The following is a 21083-nucleotide window of genomic DNA, read 5'->3' as shown; positions in this document are numbered from 1 at the left end:
CCCAGACACATGGACTGTCAAAGACCACACGGCAGGAACATTCTCCTGGAGACGTTGAGAAAGCACGGAAGGAATGTCTGAGGAGGATGTACTCAAAAAAATACACATACTTAAGGACACCTGCTGGAGTGAGTATATTAAAAAAAACTAATCAACTGTAAAATATCTTGTTTCAAATCTTTTCAGGTAATATTTTATTCTTCTGTACCTTTTTAGCCCATCTGTTAAAAATTTAAAGCAATACTTTTAGAAAACAATGTAAGATTTGTCAGTGTATACAAGAACATGAAATGCATGGTATATTGTGAACCTTATACATTAGCTTCTGATTGTTTCTGCAGTGTATGTAGCTACACTGTCTGAGCCAAAGAGAATGGAACAGAATCTGATGAATCTGAAAAGTGTTTTCTTTTTGTTCTTGTTATTATTATTATTATTATTATTGTTATTATTCTTTTTATTTATTTATTTTATGAAAGGGGGACCCGGATACACCTTTCCTACCATACACCTGATGGATACTGACTGCAAAATGTCAATCATAGTTTGAGGGCTCAGTGTGGTGACAGAAGATGGAATAGATGTGTGCCAGTGCACCAGCCTTTGATGAAGCTTCATAACAGCCTTGTGGATGTATTCTGTTTTCAACATTGCATATCCACCACACCTAAGAAAGACACTGACTTTCCTTCAGAGGCACATTGTCAACATTAGAAGATGGAGACAAGCACTGACAGTAACTTGAATGATTTGCCTCTTGTATTAGATCATCATTGCCCAAAGTGCACTCCAAGGACATTCACTCTTTTGAAGTTAATCCAACATGTTGGAGTGGTACATGCACATTAACCAAATAGCTTGCTCTATTCTTTTACTATTCTATCTGTTTTCTTTTTATTTATTATATTATTTAAAAGCCCTTGCTACATGTACTGTGTTAAGCTAACTGAGACTTGTTATAGCTCTTATATATCATTGCTCTATTTGTTGTTTTTGATGGCTTCCACTTTTGTCCTCATTTGTAAGTCGATTTGAATAAAGGCGTCTGCTAAATGAATACATGTAAATATTAGTATAACCTGTGGTATAGATGAGTGCCAGTCAACTTTTTTGTGATTCCATTCTTTTAGAAACCATGCACAGGAAGCATATGTACGTTTGGTACTCAGTGAAGAGTCAGTAGTACAGTTGTATTATAATATAATGGAGAAGGGTCTGGCTGCAGACTTGCACTCTCAGACACTTGTGCTTCTTTTTTTATTGGATATTTTATTCTACTTATTGGTTACTTCTTTTTTGAATCTTTCAACATCACAATAGGCTACTAGTATAAATAACAAATAAAATATTTCTAAAAGCATGTTAATATACAAAAGCAATACAAAAGTAATATAGGCCTAGACCAAATTAGTCGAGAAAAAGGTGAATCTCTGTGCCAGTCTCCCTCTGGTGCCCCCCCTTCCCCACCTCCCAGTGGTCTGTTCGATTATGCCTCAATCAATGTCCAATTTGGCAGACACCGACCTCAGACATGGCCTCAAAAAGGCACCAAGAGTCGGGGGCGGAAAAAAGAAAAAAGAAGAGACATGCGGGATGATGCTCGCGCGTCGCTTGCAGGTAAGACAATGTTTTAAATAAAAATGTTAGTTTTAAAAGAACGGCGTTAGGTAACGACGTTATTTTTTCAGTAACGCGGTAATCTAACTAATTACTTTTCCCGTCGTTACAACGCCGTTAACATTACTGAACGTTAATTGCGGTGCGTTACTATGCATTGATTTAATAAACTATGCAATCCGAACGCACCCCTGGGTCACACAGCGAGTGAGCAGGTGGGTTAATGACGAGATAAGCGGTTGTGATTGGCTAAGGCAGAGTCATCTGTTTCATAGTAGCCAATCAGAACCAGTGTTTTTACACACATGCCGGCACACGCGGCTGCGCCAGCGGCGCCAAACACACACACACAGCTACACAGAGATTCGCAGCAGAGATGGCAAGATGGCGAGTCAGGAGCAATCCGATGAAAAGTTGGCATTTTCAAGGTGAAGATATAAGCACTTCTTCAAATTCATTGTGGTCAAAGGCAAGAATTTGCATGTAATGTGTACATGCAATGTGTGACACGCATCTACAAAGCTAGTGGCCAAAAACACCCTTTCTTACAAAGATAATACTTGAAGTGCAGGATAAAACTCTTGCTGTCTGTTGACGTGCAATAAATATTGAAAGTTATGTACCTGTCTGTTCTACTCATTTTAACTGACTTGTGAAAACTGCAAAAATAATAATAATAATTATCTGACATGTAGCAACTTTTTTTTTTCTTTTTTTTTTTACAGTAACGCAAATAGTTACTTTCCCTGGTAACAAGTTACTTTTATTATAGAGTAATTCAGTTACTAACTCAGTTACTTTTTGGAACAGGTAGTGATTAACTATAACCAATTACTTTTTTAAAGTAACGTTCCCAACACTGCTGATAGCTGATTTTGCAGCTAGGAAATGTAGGCGTGTGCCTCTGTAGGGCCTCTGACAACTGATGGTAGTGAAAATGGGTAAGAGTTTGCGTGTAGGTGCGCATATTTTCAAGTCAAGTTTTTCTTTATAAATCCCACCTTTTGCGCAGGAACTGGCGTACGCATGTTTTTAGCCCCGTTTTGTGCATTCGCAAGCTTTATAAATGAGGCCCCTGATCTAGAAATGCAGTTTGTCAACTGCAAGCTGTTCTATTCACCATGGGAGTTTCACTCGTTCATTCTGGTTAGTGTTTACATTCCTCCACAAGCGCATGTGAGCTCAGCTTTACAGAAACTCGCTGATCAGATCACAGAGACAGAACAGCAACACCCGGACTCTGTTTTAATCATTTTTGGGGACTTTAATAAAGCCAATCTCTCCCGTGAACTGCCAAAATACAGACAGCATGTTACATCTCGGAGATGAGCTCCATGCGATCAGCGGGAGCTCCGTCATCATGTATCCGCCGAGAGCAGCCTCAGCTCGACTAGACCTTCTGACATTTGCCGCTGGCTCTGATGTCTCTTTAGTGGTTCAAGATAAAATATAATTCGTTTGGGGTAAAATGAAAAGTTTCTTATCTTTGGCCTTTTTTAATTTATCTATTAATATGTTTTTTTATATAGGTCCTTTTTATTCCTGTCTCTATAGAAATATGAACTTTTTTATATAGCTTCGGTTGACTGCTCACTGACAACATCAGTCGTTCCTCCTTGTTGAATGAGTGGAGAAGGGTATTCCTGCACAACCGGAGGCTGCAGGAACATACTGTTGAATGAGTGACTCCTAGCAGCCTCCTGATTGGTTAACGCGGCGCGAATTGACGCCTGATTGGTTAACGCAGCGCGAATTGACGCTTAACGCGCGAATGAGGCGAATTCGCGTCTTCCGCGCCGCGCTTAATGCCCCATTCGCGCCGCGAGACCTCCAGACGCGCGTAAACGCGCCTTTGCATTGACTTAACATTGAAATCATTCGCGCCAGACACTCTATTCGCGTTTGGTGTGAACACAGCATAACAGTCAGATTCAGCCATTTATTTATGATCCAGAATCAGATCCCGAAGCTGAAACTGAACGAGAGCAGCAGCAACGACTCGCTCCGGCATTGGAGGCGGACGCACTAACAAGGAGGCAGAGACATTTTAAGCAGTTTTACTCACTGCCTGCGGTTCCAACACATGATCGTGACCCTTTTTCGTTGGGATTGCATCATCCTTAAGAAATCAAATCCGTCGTCAAACTGGGCCTTGTTTGTAAAACAAGCATCTTTGAAATGCAGGGAACAAACAAAAACAGTTGCACAACTCCGTCGAAGCTCTGTAAAAATAAACTCCGTCCACTGTTCCCTTAATGTTTTTTTTTTGGTAATCTTTGCAGGGTTGTCTTGCCCTGGCAACCAAAAACACACTTCTTTTGTGACATTTCGCGACGCTCTCGCTCTGATCAGTGAATGTCTGTTGTGCTCTCAGTGCTCTGCTCTACGGGAGCGCACGCTCTTCCGGCAGAAGTGCCCTTAGGACCCATATAAGGAAATTCCGCTCCATCTAACGTCACACAGAGCCATACTCGAAAAAAACTTTCCAAAACTTGTGACAAACCGGAAAGAGTATTTTTGGAACAAAAATACTCCTTCAAACGTACAACTTAATTTTTGAAATTTTGTCCATGTTTAGCATGGGAATCCAACTATTTAACAGTATAAAAAACTCAGTATGCATGAAATAGCATTTCACCCCCCCTTTAATGTAAGTTTCTTAAGGGTCAATATCATGTTATCTGCATCTCCTGTGCTCCATCAAGCCACTATAATAGCAGTCATCACTCAAAATAATGCAGGACTCTATTATCTGTATAGCATGTGTGTAAGACTCTAATACAATTATGAAGTAATAATTTTATGACAAATAAATATTTCAGTGAGTAAAACTGGCTGTCTATAGTAGGCTGTTATGGACTACACAGCATTTTTATATTATTTTTAAATAATTTTTAAATGATTATTATTTTAAATTATTGTCCCTGGATCAGTAGGATACTCTTGAGCAGACACATTTTGAGTATCAGTTCTGGTTGAAAAGAAGCTCCCAAGCAGGTTTAAGCTTACGGACCTGTTGCTATGACAGCAGCTCGGGGATGAGCTTCGAAGAACCGAATGATCCAAGATCACGCCAAATCGTCAACATTCAAATCCAGCTAACTGAGCGACGTACGAAGATCAGGCCCCTGGTTGAAAAGAAGCGATCTAATCCTGTTTACATGAAATAAGCCAAATCGTCAACATTCCAATCCAGCTAACGGAGTTAGCGACGTACGAAGAACGGGCCCCTTGTTTACACTCATTAATTTTGTTTACGAATGAGATAAACGATGTACCAGTTCATTCAACTTTTAAGCGAACGACATGTGTACCAGTTCAGTCACTTCATTCACGAACGAGATGTACTAAATTATTCAACTCATTCATGAATGACATGGGTATCAGTTCAGTCATTTCATTCACCAACAACACATGTCGGTTCATTCAACTCATTCGCAAATGACGTGTACTGGTACAGTCATTTCGTTCATGAACGATATCTCTAGATCTCATTCAGAAGCATATGAAACTCGTTCATTGAAGGGCGTATTCATTCACTACATTAAACAAATCGCATGCTTCATCACATGTCATACTCGAAGGCTATTGGCTCGAGTTTGAGTAATTTTTTACAGGATGAAATGGTTCACAGAGCTACCGGGTTCACCGAGCTGCGCATGTGCTGCTAATAGCGCCGCGCTGCCGTGAAGGGAGGAACCCCAGCAAACAAGAAACAAGAGTCATTGGACTACGCAAACGATTAATTTACCTAAAAGATTAATTCAAAAGAACAATTCGTTCATGAACGACACATCACTACAACGCACGGTCTTCGCCGCTAGTGGAGGCAGCCTCAAACTGGCCAGCTTGGGGCTTTGCACGGTCTATTGGCCACAACGTGTGGCTTGGCAAAAAGAGCAGCTGACGTGATGACGCTTGTCGGTGCTCAGCGGCCATGTTTGGCGGGGTAGTAGTGATCATGGGGCCAGCGAAAAGCAGCAGATCTGAAAAATCCCCGGTATAGATCTCTTTGTCGGAAGGAAAAATTGGGTCTGTGATAAGATGACAGACAGAGCGAACTGAATGCTGATAAACCATCCATGCCGACATCTTAAGACAGGAGGTAGGAAGGCTGGATATATATTAGGGATATGCAACAGTGATCGAGTACTCAAGTACTCGACCGCGACAGCGATGATCGATCACGTAAACGATGATCGAAATTATTTATTTATTTATTTATTTTTTATTGGTTATGGCAGCACGTTGGGCGGTGCCCTGATCTCTGATTGGTTAGCTTCCCACTTGATGCCTCAAAAGACGTAAGAAAACAGATAATCATGGCCTCAAAGTCACGTAGTGATGGCTGGCTTCCCTTTGAGAAGAACTATGAAAATACAGTTCAGGGTAAGCTGTGCAGCGCCAAGCTGTCACACAAATCTACAACAAATACAATGCGCTATCATCTAAAATGTGTACATAAAATATCTGGCGATAACAGAGCGGCAACTCAGATGAGCATTGAATCACCTGCCGTAAGACCTAAATGCAACGCAGGCAGAACCGATAAGACGACAAAGCTATTCGCTGAAATGGTGGTGAAAGATTTGCTGCCCATTAGTTTCAGGGACAGAGAATGTTTACTTGTCCAGTGGTAACTGGCTGTTCCTGCAACATCTGTTCCAGCGGAGCGAATTTATTCCTCTAAATGTGAACAGGCTGTGCACTCGGCTCTCATCTGAGCACGTAGACCGCCTTATCTTTTTGAATAGACATTTGAATGTTTCACCGGTCGTGGTAAATATAATATCCATTTTTTTTTAAAATAATTATTATTTTAGTTTTGAGTTTTAGCCATAGTTAAAATATCTAGGCTATTTGGTCTCTGTTTTATACCTTATAATAGTAGTTTGGTTAAACTTGGTGAACTTTTTTCTTTATCTTTTAAAAACTACGTTTCACCGCTGGATCAAAATATGCTGCTTAAGTTAAACTGGAAGGAAATGTTTTGTTAAAAAAAATGTAGTTGAATAAAGTAGCTAAAAAAGAAAATGTATCTTTGTGTGTTCATTTTTAAATCAAATAATGAAATGGTCTTCATAAAATAAAAATGCACTGGATATATTTGTAGCCTAATTACATTAAACATATTCGTACAGATGACGAAATTAAAATGATTTGTTTGTCATAGTTTTTATCTATATTTTAAATCGTATTCAATTATTTAGCAATAATCAATGATTTCCATGCTGTTAAATAATATTTTGGTTGATCAGAATGTGCAAATTGAATACAAAATATTAGAATACATAAAAAAAAAAAATAAAAAAAAAATAACGATAGTGTGAATTTATTGTACTTTCGTGTTTGTACAGCGCAATCCGAGTTACACTTTCGGTCAAGTTCACATCTGCATCGGCAAATTTTTTTCAGATAAAAGTTGCAAGGGCTAGTGTCTGATTAATTAACATGAACAATTATGCTGAAATCGCTGCATATCAGCGATTCGTTTCATGCTCATATAAGCAATGCCGATAATGATATTGCTCTTAAATGTTTTATTTTTCTATTATTATTGTTATTATTTTATTATTGATGTTATAATAATTCAGCCGAGCTTTTTTGCCCGTCATATTTGTGGGCATAATCCAATTCATATGTCTTCGAAAACGCGCAGGTGGTTTATGGAAAATAAAACAACTTAAAAATAAAACTTAATTACAACTATTACACTTAATAACGTATATGAAAATATAGCACAAATCTGCCATGCATTTATAATGAGAACTTTATAGGAATCTATAGTAAAATCTGTCCTTGCCCATCTTTCAGCGCGCTGTCATGAAAACGCATCAGCGGGAGCTTGCGCGCTCTCGCTCTCTCTCTCTCTGTCTAATGCATAACTTAGCATTCTATTGTGCTGATACAAGTTGTAATGTTACGTCTGTATCTCAGTTATCTGATTTATCCTAGGATGTGTCATAGAATTAGCTTCCGTTTATTGGTATACTCTTCACCTCAGGCAGATATTTCTTGCTCCTTTATTAATAACATTGCTTCATCATAATCATAATCTAACCTGTCCTAATCATGGGTTCATGTTGTCATAGACAGATTTTCATGTCAGATTTTTATTTTTCATTTTCATAACAATATTCAGATTTTTTTTTTCATTTTAGAAATTATGACCATGCCCCGCCCCCCCCCGCATAAGCCCCCCCCCCCCCCCCCCCAATTAATCGATTAATCGTTTTTTAAACCTATCGATGATCGAAATGAGAAATTTCCCAAAATGCCCATCCCTAACATATATACACTTGTTGTGCTAGTTAAGATGGTTAGCTAAACGAGATGCACCTGTGCCAGATTTTTGTTAATAAAACCCCATTTATCTGTTATATTACTGATTTGATAAAACATAATTTTATTCATTAAGTATTTGTTATGCCCTAGCAATACTTCAGCTTCTCAGTATACCACTTTAAATATGAAAAGGATTAAAGGATTTCTTAACTTTTATGTACAATATTTCTCTTTTGTGAATTGTTCTTTACATTCCTCAATAAAGCTTATTTATTATCTACCTGTGACTTTCTGTTAGTTTTTTCCCCTGACTTTTTGAAAGAAAGTGAAAGTCGGAATTGGTGCTCTGCATTTAACCCATCCAAGTGCACACACACAGCAGTGAGAAGTGAACACACATAATAATATTATTAAAGGGGGGGTGAAATGCTATTTCATGCATACTGAGTTGAAACTGACTCTTTATGATGCATAAAGAGTTGGATTCCCATGCTAAACATGGACAAAGTTTCAAAAATTAAGTTGTACATTTGAAGGAGTATTTTTGTTCCCAAAATACTCCTTCCGGTTTGTCACAAGTTTCTGCCGGAAGAGCGCGCGCTCCCGTATAGCTAGGCTGAGCAGCACAGACATTTCACTGATCAGAGCGATTCACTGATCAGAGAGAGAGCGTTGCGATAAGTCACAAAAGAAGTGTGTTTTTGGTTGCCAGGGCAAGACAACCCTGCAAAGATTACCAAAAAAAACAGCATTAAGGGACCAGTGGATGGAGTTTATTTTTACAGAACATCAACAGAGTTGTGCAAGTGTTTTTGTTTGTTTCCTGCATTTCGAAGATGCTTGTTCACAAGGCCCAGTTTGATGACGGATTTGCGTATCGTTTATTTCTTAAGGATGATGCAATCCCAAGGAAAAAGGGTCACGATCGTGTGTTGGAACCGCAGGCGGTGAGTAAAACTGCTTAAAATATCTCTGCCTCCTTGTTAGTGCGTCCCCTCCCATGCCAGAGACCCGGGTTCGAGCCCCGCTCAGAGCGAGTCGTTGCTGCTGCTGCTTTCGTTCAGTTTCAGCCTCTGTATATGATTCTGGATCATAAATAAATGGCTGAATCTGACTGTAAGCCATGGTTTGTTTTGGATGATGGGTTTTCCCTCACGGTAATGTCACAGCTTCCACATGCTCTCAACGCAAAAGCCTATTCGCGCTCGTGATTCTTTAGCTCCGCCCACATGTCACGCCTCCAGCCGGTCGTGTTTTTCCGGGAAAAATCGGTACAGACTATCTTTCTCTTATGAATATAATAAAACTAAAGACTTTTTGGATTTATGAAGGATGCAGTACTACTCTATATGTACTCAAGATTAACAAGATATTGAGTGAAAACGAGCATTTCACCCCCCTTTAAGGTTTGTTATTTTTGTGTAGTGTTGCGCTGAAAGTGGGTAGTAGTCATTATCTCGGGAGCACATCCGTGGTGTTGAAGGTGTCAGTGGTCTGATTAGTTCCGTTTTTCACCCAGCAGCTACAGTGCATAAATACCCCTCACTGGTAAGTAGTGGTGGGCAATACTGCAAAATATGGTATCGATCTGATACCAAATACATATAGGGTCAGCATTGCCGATACCAATACGATACTTTTTACTTAAAGAAAAAAAAACATTTGTGTAGGGGAGAGCAGTATGTCATTATTTCTGAGGTGAATGAATGATAAATTCTTTAGGCAATATTTTTTAATAATGTGTTGATGTCCACACAATTATTAGTTACTAGGCACTGTAGAATTAATTCTTTACCAGCCAAACTATGAAAAAAAGTGCGACTTATAGTCCGGAAAATACGGTACCCATGAAATTACATTCCCTGAGCCCCCCTTCTGGACCCTGTCCCTTTTGGACTCAGAGGTTTATATTGAGAAACAACAACAAATTTACATTTTTCCCTTTTATGGCACTCCTTCTATCGCTCACTAGCTCACTCAGTTCGCTGCTCCTCGGCGCGTTGTGTCAGTTATTCACATGACGACACAACATCGAATCACAGCAGAGCAGCAGGAGGGGGAGGAGTAGCAAAGTAGGCCAGGATGTGAAAGCAGTGTTTGCTCAGGATTGTAGAGGTTGAAAACACGAGCTAAGTATAATGAACGTAGAGGAGAGATATTTAAATTAAAATATTGATTCAATTACAATTGTAACGATCTGATACCAATACCAGTGTTGGCATCGATACTATCTATATTTATCGATCCGCTCATGCCTACCTGTAAGCACATGAAGACTAGGGTTGATTTAGGTAGAATATTGGAAAGGTAGGTAGAGAGAAAGCTCTCGTTATTTGATTGTACTGTGTGGACTGAACTGTTTTCTGGTGATTTTTCTCATGGCTGATATTGATGAATTTTAGATTTCGTTCTCAAGAATTTTTGTATAGGTGTACTAAAGAGCAATTATTAAGCAACACTGAACATTATGACATTGTGATTAAAGGATAAAAGACTCAAAGAAAATGTTATGCTAACTTTGAAAACGGAGTTGATTTGAAAAAGGTTTGTTAGAAGCCAAGATGGAAATATCTGTACCAGGTGCATCTGGTTTACAATCTGTCTTTTGAACAGCAAAAAGAGCTGCTGCTTTTGCAGATGGGGCATGAGTTATTAATACAGCATGCTGAACAAGGTAAGATGGAGTTGGAATAGGCAAAATTAGATTTAGAGTTCCACAAGCTCAACCTTTTGAAAGAAGGTAAGCTATCCAGTTCTGGTTAGGATAATTTTATTGTTTTATTTTTTTTCTCACTGGTTTCAAATCTAAAACTTGTTCCGAAATTCAATGAAGACGATCCAGATACTTTGCTCTATTTGAATGCCTGGCAGAATTAAGGGACTGGTGTGTTAACAGGGAAAGCACAAGTAGCTTTTTCTTCATTGTCAATCGATGATTGCAAAATTTATCAAAAAGTTAAATCTGCAGTTTTAAAAACGTATGAGAGTGTACCCGGAGCATACAGACATCATTTTTGACTGCAGGTAAAAGAGATGCAAATGCACTTAGAATTTGTGCGTGATCTCAGAAAGCACTTTAATTGTTGGTGTATAGCAATAGACCCTAACACATTGGAGGATTTGATTCACTTGATAGTGTTGGAACAATTAAAAAATTCAGTCCCATGTCGTATAGCTACGTATATCAGTGAACATAATGTTAAAACACCAGAGAAGGGGGCTATGTTGGCCGATGATATTTAAAATTGTTTTCATTTAGGAGTAAATATTTTCTTGAGCTTAATATTTGGTTTGTGTGTCCCTTGTCTTTGTTGCTTCCCTTGCGCCAGGGGTCGTAACTATAGCACTGATTTGTGCATGCTTGTTTTAGTATTCAACACCAGTTATGGAGCTCCTTTGAGGTCCGACGCTTAAGTGCCCTCGCGGTCCGGTCTGCCCCAAGTCTGCGATTTCTGAAGGTAGGATATTGATATTTTTGACCGTGGATGATAAAAATGTCTCCACAATCTGCTTTTGAATAAATATCTTTGTAAAGCCTTGTTATTTAAACTTTTTTTTTTTTAAACTATCATTTTAAACCTATTTCTGAGCAAAATCAAAGCGCGGCACGAGAAAGCCCTTCAAACTGTGCCTGACTACTGAACTTTATGTTTTGTGCTAATACTGTTAAGGGGGGGAGGGTACCTATAGCAGCGCCGCCGCTCCCAACACGCGCATCATGCACTGTGCGTAGGGCACCAAGTGCTGAGGGGGCACCAAAAATAGCCTAATGATTTTTTTTTTTTAAATGTCGGTATTATTTCATTAGCCTATAGAAATATTAGGCACATTTTAGCCATGTATATGTAACAAAAAAGGGGGAACAAGAAAGATATTTAATAATTGCTCTAGTCTAGTCCGGTCTAGTCTAGAAAGTACGGGAAATGTGCTGCATGTGCGTGCTGCTGCTAATCGTAATGCGGCTCGAACTTTCTGACGTTAATGTTAGCATCTGCAAACTATGTTATTATAACTTACAATGTAAAGACGTGTTTCCACGCGTCTGGAGGTCTCGCGGCATGGTAGACGCGAATTCTCCTCATTCGCGCATCTAGTTACAAGAGATTCTGAGTTATGAAAAGGACCATTGCAAGCTGGTAGCGACCGGCTTTTGTGGTGGAAAATTGCCAGTAATACCCCCACCTTTCGCAGCTGTAGCCTATCTGAGTGTCCTGGGACATCAGTGCAGTCGGAGCGCGTCTTCTCAACAGCTGGACATATAAAAAATATGAATAAAAAATGCTCTTCTCTGGACCCCGAAAATTTTGCCATGAAACTTCATGACAATAAATAAGAAATATTGCTGACTTGAGTGTTTCCAGCTCTCTCTTTAAGTTCGTCCGTTTACTGACGTCGAAAAAGGAAACGTCTTTTTTTTTGACATGGAAAATCGATTTAACAATCGATTCAATGAACACTTGTGTCTTAAAAATCGAAAATAATTTTTTCACAAAACTAACAGCCCTAGTACTTATTGATGATTATTTAATTTAATTTATTCAAAGTGACATTGAATTTGCAAAAACAAAAAAAAAAGTCTGGATTATTTTTTATTTTTATTCTGCTATTCTTTTGACTGTTTACAAAGTCAACAAAGCTGTGAAGATTTTCTTTCTCTTTTTAGTGTTCTTAAGTTTTATACTGTGATGCTGCTGTTGTGTGTTATTGGTATTGAGTTATGTTTGGTAATAAAAAGTTAAACTGGCAAAAACAAACATTTTTTTTTTTTCTCGGGGTTGGGGTGGGGGGCATCATAAAGGAATTATGCTTAGGGCACCAAAATGGCTAGCAGCGGCACTGACCTATAGAGTAGTACTGCACCCTTCATAACTCCAAAAAGTCTTTAGTTTTATTATATTTATAAGAGAAAGATAGTCTGTACCATTTTTTCGGAAAAACACAAGTTGCTTGGGACTTGACGTGTGGGCGGAGCTAAAGAATCACGAGCCCGAGTAGGCTTTTGCGTTGAGAGCGCTAGAAACTGTGACATTACCGTGAGGAAAAAACCATCATCCAAAACAAACCATGGCTAACAGTCAGATTCAGCGTATATTTATGATCCAGAATCAGATCCCGAGGCTGAAATTGAACAAGAGCAGGAGCATCAACGATTACAGCAGGACATCTCTATGTGGTATGTATTGAAACTGTATATATTTGCTAAGCGGTTTTGGAAAATGACTAAGTTCCACTTTATGTCGTCTTTTTAAAAAAAAATTAAGCTGTACATGTGGAAAGGGCAGTTTAGTTCCAACATTGCATGTTGTTTACTTGATGTGCTTAAGTGCCGATAGCTAAGTTAACAACACAGAGATATTTGAAGCAGTTTTATTCACCGTCTGCGGTTCCAACACACGATCGTGACCCTTTTTCGTTGGGACTGCATTATCCTTAAGAAATAAACGATATGCAAATCCGGCATTCAAATTGGGCCTTGTTTGTAAAACAAGCCTCATCGAAATGCAGGGAACAAACAAAAACACTTGCACAGCTCCGTTGATGCTCTGTAAAAATAAACTCCATCCACTGGTCCCTTAATGCTGTTTTTTTTTTTCTGTGCAGGGTTGTCTTGCCCTGGCAACCAAAAACACACTTTTGTGACATTTCGCTCTCGCTCTGATCAGTGAATGTCTCTGCTCTCAAGTGCTCTGCTCTACGGGAGCGCGCGCTTTTCCGGGAGAAGTGCTCTTAGGACCCATATAAGGAAATTCCGCTCCATCTAACGTCACACAGACCCATACTCGAAAAAAACTTTCCGAAACTTGTGACAACCCGGAAGGAGTATTTTGGGAACAAAAATACTCCTTCAAACTTGCAAGTTAATTTTTGAAACTTTGTCCATGTTTAGCATGGGAATTCAACTCTTTAACAGTGTAAAAAACTCAGTATGCATGAAATAGCATTTCACCCCCCCTTTAAAAAACACAAGGTTTATGTATAGACTCAGTTGGATATGTCTAAAATGAAAATAAACAACTGAAAGAAACAGATGCATGTCTGTATATTAGATGCGTGCAGGTCTTAAAGGGACAGTAGACTACATGCTGCCATGTGAATTAAAGGTATAGTTCACCGTAAAAATTCTGTCATTTGTTTACTCACTCACATGTTGTCCCAAACCTATATTAACTTTCTTCTGCTGAACACAAAATAATTTGAATAATGTGGGCAAGCGAACAGTTTCTGGTCCACATTGACTAAGTTCACCCAGATAGCAAATTAGTTAGTTCACCCAGTTAGCAAATTCATGTAATTAATAACTTACCCTCATGTTGTTTCAAACCCGTAAAACCTCTGTTTATCTTAGTTTAAGATATTTTATATTTAGTCCGAGAGCTCTCAGTCCCTCCATTGAAGCTGTGTGTATGGTATACTTTCCATGTCCAGAAAGGTAAGAAAAACATAATCAAAGTAGTCCATGTGACATCAGAGGGTCGGTTAGAATTTTTTGAAGTATCGAAAATACATTTTGGTCCAAAAATAGCAAAAACGACGACTTTATTCAGCATTGTCTTCTCTTACGTGTCTGTTGCGAGAGAGAGTTCAAAACAAAGCAGCTGGATATCCGGTTCGCATTAATCCACAAATGACTTAAGCTGTTAACTTTTTTTAATGTGGCTGACACTCCCTCTGAGTTCAAACAAACCAATATCCCGGAGTAATGCATGCACTCAAACAGTACACTGACTGAACTGCTGTGAAGAGAGAACTGAAGATGAACACCGAGCCGGGCCAGATAACGAACAATAGACTGACTTGTTCACGAGTGAACAACCGGTTGCACCAGTTTTCGGATCACCAGTAGTTCTTTCGGACAGTTCGATTCAATAAACCGGTTAAAGAAAACGGTTCACCGGTTCTTTTGCGCTCGACGTAATGGCGTCATTTGCGATGATTGCCCTTGATTCAAGCCTTCGGTTTACCCGCGCTCATAACACTATCAGAATCAGTTCAGAATCAATCATCAAAAGAATCAGTTCAGTTCAGATGCCCTGTGTGTCGGTCTGCTTCATGCTGAATCATACAAGCACAGTATCATCAGCTCCTCGGTTCACGAATTGGACGTGTCTGACAGAAACGGTTCTTGACTCGTGAATGAGTCAATGTTTTGTTCGTTATCTGGCTCGGCTCAGTGTTCATCTTCAGTTCTCTCTTCACAGCAGTTCAGTCTGTTTGAGTACATGAATTACTACGGGATATTGGTTTGTTTGAACTCAGAGGGAGAGTCAGCCACATTAAAAAAGTTAACAGTTTTAGTCATTTGTGGATTAATGTGTATTAGAGATGCAAACCGTTTAAAACAATTCAGTCGATTTGGTGAACTGAATGATTTGTTCGCGAACCGGATATCCAGACTGCTTTGATTTGAACTCTCTCTCACAACAGACATGGAAGAGAAGACAATGCTGAATAAAGTCGTTTTTGCTATTTTTTGACCAAAAAGTTTTTTAGATGCTTCAAAAAATTCTAACCGACCCTCAGATGTCACATGGACTACTTTGATGTTTTTCTTACCTTTCTGGACATGGACAGTATACCGTACACACAGCTTCAATGGAGGGACTGAGAGCTCTCGGACTAAATCTAAAATATCTGAAACTGTGTTCCAAAGATAAACTGTGGTTTTACGGGTTTGAAACAACATGAGGGTAAGTTATTAATTACATAAATTTGCTATCTGGGTGAACTAACCCTTTAATAGTAGAACAAAAATACTATTGATGTGACTGTGGACCAGCAACTGTGTTTTTTTTAACCTTCAAAATGGCATTCATTTTTAGCGGAAGAAGGAAACTCATTCAGGTTTAAAACAACTTTTTGAGTGAGTAAATCACTATTTTAACTTTTGGGTGAATTATTCCTTATTAAGTTAATAAAACACCAAACACACAGAAAAAAACTTTAATACAGTTGCTTTAATATAAATCAATGTATATAGTGTTTTTATATTTGTTCATTCAATTTATTTAATGCTCCTGCTAAATACACATTGTACCTGAAAATAAAACTTTATTTTATTTGTATAATATATGTAATGTGTATCTTTGTTCTAATTTTAATAACAAAAATAATATTATGACAAAGATTTCCAGACCACCGTCTGCTCTCACATTCCCAAACATTTTACCCTGTCTTGAGGGAACCAATCTTTCTTTTCTCATACTCTATCCCAGCTGCAAATTGGGCATGGGGCACAATAAATAATAATAAATAATAAGTTTTGCAAAATTGTAGGTTCTGTGTACCTACACTCTGTCCGGGCATTGAGCACTACCTAGTTCCAAAACGAAGACTAGTCACAGGACCAGTCTGTCAGCAGACTGCTCCAGGACCAGCCCGTCAGTTAGCATCCAGCTCTAGGACCAGCCGTTCAGCAGCTCAAAAGTAATGAAATATGGATGTCAAAAAATGGGGAAATTGAATGGTCTTCTTGCCCAAGAAATGAGCCACCCCACATGGCTGCCAATATGATAAGGATGCAACCAGGACCAGCACGGTCAAGGTCAAGGTCAAGGTATCTTTATTTCATACCCGCAGGTAAATTTGTTTTGCAGATTAAAAAAGAATTTGGTCATCCACAATAAAACATAAAAACAGACATAAAAACAGGCTGCACCATGACACATACACATCCTCTATCCAGTTAACTATCAAATACTAAAACATCTATCTTACTCATATTATTTAAAAATTCAATTGCCACTGGAACAAAAGTATTTCTGTACCGTCTAGTCTTCCATCTCGAAGCCACAAACCGACAACCAGATGGAAGTAACTGAAAGTCATTCCTTAAGGGATGCGACCGATCATTCAAGACAACACTTGCTTTCTGGTACAGTTGATTTGTATAAATAGTTCCCAAAGACCGCTGATTTACTCCAATTATCCTACTCGCCCATTTATCAATTTGTTCAGGGAGTTCTTATTCTTCACTGACAGGCTTCCATACCACACCACAATGGAAAATGACATAATAGATTCAATGGCAGTGCACGGATGGCAGTTACTCATGTGCAGGACATCAAGTCTTCTGAGCTTTTCATCCCAGATTCCATACAGAAAATCATTCTGGATTGCACTAATTTAGAAGGAATGTGTGTTTTTGGAGAGAGGTGGAAGGAGATGGATCAAACCCATTTGCATGCCTACTTTGGGGGTTTTATCCGTCCAAAGGAGAATCCACAGAATCCATGTGGGATGCAGAAACTGGCAGATAACTTTAACGTGCAACAATGTCTCTGGAAAACTTCCACATAATTTCCAGGATTATCCGCTTTAACCGAGGTGACAGACCAGCTCGACGGCAGAGAGACAAGCTAGCTGCCTTTAGGTAAGTGTGGGATAAGTGGGTGAACCGCCTCCCCCTGTTTTTCAACCCTGGGCCTAATGTCACCATTGATGAGCAGCTGATGCCATTTAGGGGCCCCTGCCCCTTTAGGCAGTATATACCATCTAAACCTTCCAAATATGGTATAAAGATCTGGGCTGCCTGTGATGCCACTTTCTCATATTGCTTGGAACTTACAATATATGGTGGCGCTGTTCTGTGGCGACAAGCTTGTGTCACCGTTATTGTGTTTTAAACGTCTTTTAGGGTTTTAATTCCCCTCTGTGTGCTGTTTTAATGTTGTCTGTTTTATGAACATTTGCTGAGTATCTGAGGGATGGAAGTCACTTTTTACGCCCTATTTTTAGTGACTGTTTTAAACTTTGTTTGGAGCGACCAGCAGCACACATTCCGATACACCTGTAAATTCCTATTGGGATTACAATGGTGCTAGCCTGCCGTGACAGACTTCAACATCAATTCACTGACTGGGAATCTGCCTCTGGAATTACTTATTGGTAGAAACATTACCTTCACAAAACAAGGCCAAACAAGGAAGCGGGGGAAAGGGGGTGGTGTGAAACCGCGAACCAGGAAGCTACTGAGCAGGAATCGCATCCCTTTGCCTTCAGTCATACTGGCTAATGTGCGGTCCCTCAGGAATAAGATTGAGGAACTATGGGCAAATGTTTTTCATCTGCGGGACTAGAGGGATGCGTGTCTTATGGCTTTCACAGAGACTTGCCTCACTGAGTTGGATTCGGACTCGGCACTGGAGATCAATGGCTTTGGAGCCCCTCTGCGCCTGGACCGGGACAGTGAGGTGACACAAACGCTGGGTGGAGGGGTCTGTCTGTATATAAATCGCAGATGGTGCAGCAATTTTACTGTGCGAGAACGGATTTGTCACCCTGACATTGAACTGTTGTCAGTGTCACTATGGCCGTTCTATCTCCCCAGAGAGTTCCCCCAGATTTTTGTGACTGTGGCTTATATCCATCCCAACGCTGACGCCAAGTCCACCGCGGACATTTGTTTTTAAAACGTAAACAAACTTCAGTCTATCTCCCCTGCCGCTCCTAATTTTATTCTTGGTGATTTTAACCATTGTAACTTAAAGAAAACACTGAACTAATTTTTTCAGTATGTAACATGCCCCACATGTCGTAATAAAACTCTTGATCTGTGCTACAGCTCAATTAAAGGCGCAAATACTGTACGTCCAAGGCGGGGCCAGCACTGGGCGCCTCTGACCACAACTCTGTCCACCTCTTACCTGTCTACACCTCAGTGTTGAGGAGGGAGAAGGCTGTCAGAAAACAGGTGAAGGTCTGGACTGAGTAAAGCTCTTCAGCGCAACAAGCCTGCTTTGAGTGCACAGACTGGACAGTGTTTCAGGACTCCTGTTGGATATTGATGAACTTACTGACGTTTTTGCAAAGACTCTGTTCTCCCGAGTAGAGAAGTCAAGGTGTATCCAAACAACAAACAGTAGATCTCTAAGGATATTAAAGAATTGCTAATCAAACAAAAAACTGTTTTTAATGAAGGTGATGTGAATGCAGAGAGGGCTGTGAGAAAAGAGATCAGGGCTGAAATTAAAAAAGCTAAATTAAGTTCTAAGGAAAAAATTGAGGCAGATTTGAGAAGTAATAATTTAAAAAACCTGCAATGGAAAGAAAACATTGATTGGGTCTAATGATAAAGCCAACAGAGTTGTCCTGGATGGTTTTTCATCTGATAAAGATTTGGCTGATGAATTTAATGTATTTTATTCTCGATTTAACAATTCAGATTTAAATGATGAAATGAAAGGTAACAGAGCTATCACACAGGCAGCTCTATCCATTACTGTTGACAGTAGTACTGTCATGGTCAGTGACATGGTCATTGACTTTCGCAGGACACCACCTCCCCCTACAGTCACGGTTATTAAAGGCACGGACATTGAGCTCATGGAGGCATACAAATATCTTGGAGTAATTTTAGACAAAAAACTGTGTTTTGAACCTTTGGTTGACACTGTCTCAAAGACAATCCAACAAAGACTGTACTTCCTTAGGAAAATGAACACTTTTAATGTTTCTTCAGAAATTATGACACTGTTTTATCATGCTTTTATTGAATAGTTTTTATCTTTTTGTATAGCTGCTTGGTTTGGAAGTCTCTCACTGACGAATAAAAACAGACTTTGTAGTCTGTTCAAAATGGCAAGCAAGATTTCCAGGAGTAGTCAGGCTCAACCTGGGGAGTTATACATACAACAGGTCCAGAGGAAAGCTAGAGTCATAGCTCATTCACAGGATCATCGCCATAGAACAGAGTTTGAGCTTTCGCCCTCTGAGCGGCGCTATTGAGTTCCTAGCTGAAGAACAAAGCGGATGCAAATATCTTTTATTCCATCAGCTGTGAGGCACCTTAATGGCACTTAACACTTTATAATAACTTGCACAAGTTGCATTTTTTTGCACTTGATTGTGTCCTGTATTTTATTTATGTATTTATTTGCATATTATGTACATTGGGCGTTATTGTGAATTCCTTCTCTGCTGGTTGGTCTTTGTTGGTGAGTGTTGTTGTATGTTTATGTGTTTCATGTGGAGCATTTGCTGCAAATCCAATTTCCCCTTGTGGGACAATACAGGTACTTTGAGTTTGACTTTTTACAAGTCTACAGAGGGAAACCTGATGGAGGAGTCCCTGAGAAAAATCAAGGAATGAGAGTTGTCCTGGACATGATTCAGGGACTCAGTGGACACAACATCACATGTGACATTTTTTTTTACCTCCCAGAAGTTGGGACAGGAGCTCCTAAAGAGGAAGCTGACCATGGTGGGAACGATACGGAAAAACAAGAGCTCCCACCCCAATTGCTGACTACAAACACCAGGCCTGTCAAGTCTTCCAAGTTTGTGTACACAGCTGACACGTCCCTGGTATCCTATGTGCCAAAGAAAGGGAAGAATGTGGTTCTCATCAGTACACTGCACAGGGATGGAAGAATATGTGGCCAGGAGCATCAAATACCAGAGATCATTATAGATTATAATGCCACAAAAGGAGGGGTGGATAACATGGACAAGCTGGTGACTGCCTACAGCTGCAAAAGGAGGACCCTACGCTGGCCACTTTTTATATTCTTTGACATATTGGACATCACAGCGTACAATGCCTTTGTCATCTGGATGGGACTGAACCCAGAGTGGGACAGAGGGAAGCTCCAGAGGAGACACCTATTTCGTGAGGAACTGGGAAAAGCACTTGTACAACCTCAAATCCAGAGAAGACAACATGTTCCAAGAACCCAAGTGTATGCAGCCGTCATGAGGAGGATTCAGGAGGAGATTGGTGGTGCCCCATCCACTCGACCTACAGAAATACCATTTGCAGAGCCTCAAGTAAGTGTGTTATGCTGTTGCAGTATAGTATCTCCTTGCGAGAGAGAGAGAGAGAGAGGTGTTAGTAAAATTCCTGATCTTTTTATTATTCTAGGTTGCGGCCAGTAGCAACAAAAGGAAGCGCTGCGAAGTGTGGACCCAAGATGGACAGAAAAACACAATATACATGCATCAGGTGCAATAAGTACATTGGTTAACACACACACACACACACACACACAGTAAAACTCTGCCCCTCATGTGTTGTATAGACTGGTATGTAAAGGCAATGTGTTCAATGGGGCTGATGTTCATCTAGACTGACATGGCTACTGTAATTGTTCAGTAGCCAAAACAAAACTGACCTGAATGGGATAAATTTCTAATAAGGTTAAAATAAATAAAAGTCAATAGTTATGAAAAAACCTTGCTTCATT

At 39.7% G+C, this 21083-nt stretch overlaps 1 pseudogene; it reads left to right on the top strand.

The window, feature by feature from the left end:
* The first annotated feature begins 16938 nt into the window (after nt 1–16938).
* Nucleotides 16939–20851, top strand: LOC113114604 (piggyBac transposable element-derived protein 4-like; annotated as a pseudogene).
* Nucleotides 20852–21083: the final 232 nt, after the last annotated feature.

The sequence above is a fragment of the Carassius auratus genome, chromosome 15 (genome assembly GCF_003368295.1).
Source record: "Carassius auratus strain Wakin chromosome 15, ASM336829v1, whole genome shotgun sequence".
In the NCBI taxonomy this organism is placed as follows: domain Eukaryota; kingdom Metazoa; phylum Chordata; class Actinopteri; order Cypriniformes; family Cyprinidae; genus Carassius; species Carassius auratus.
This window is presented reverse-complemented; position numbering and strand designations above follow the sequence as displayed.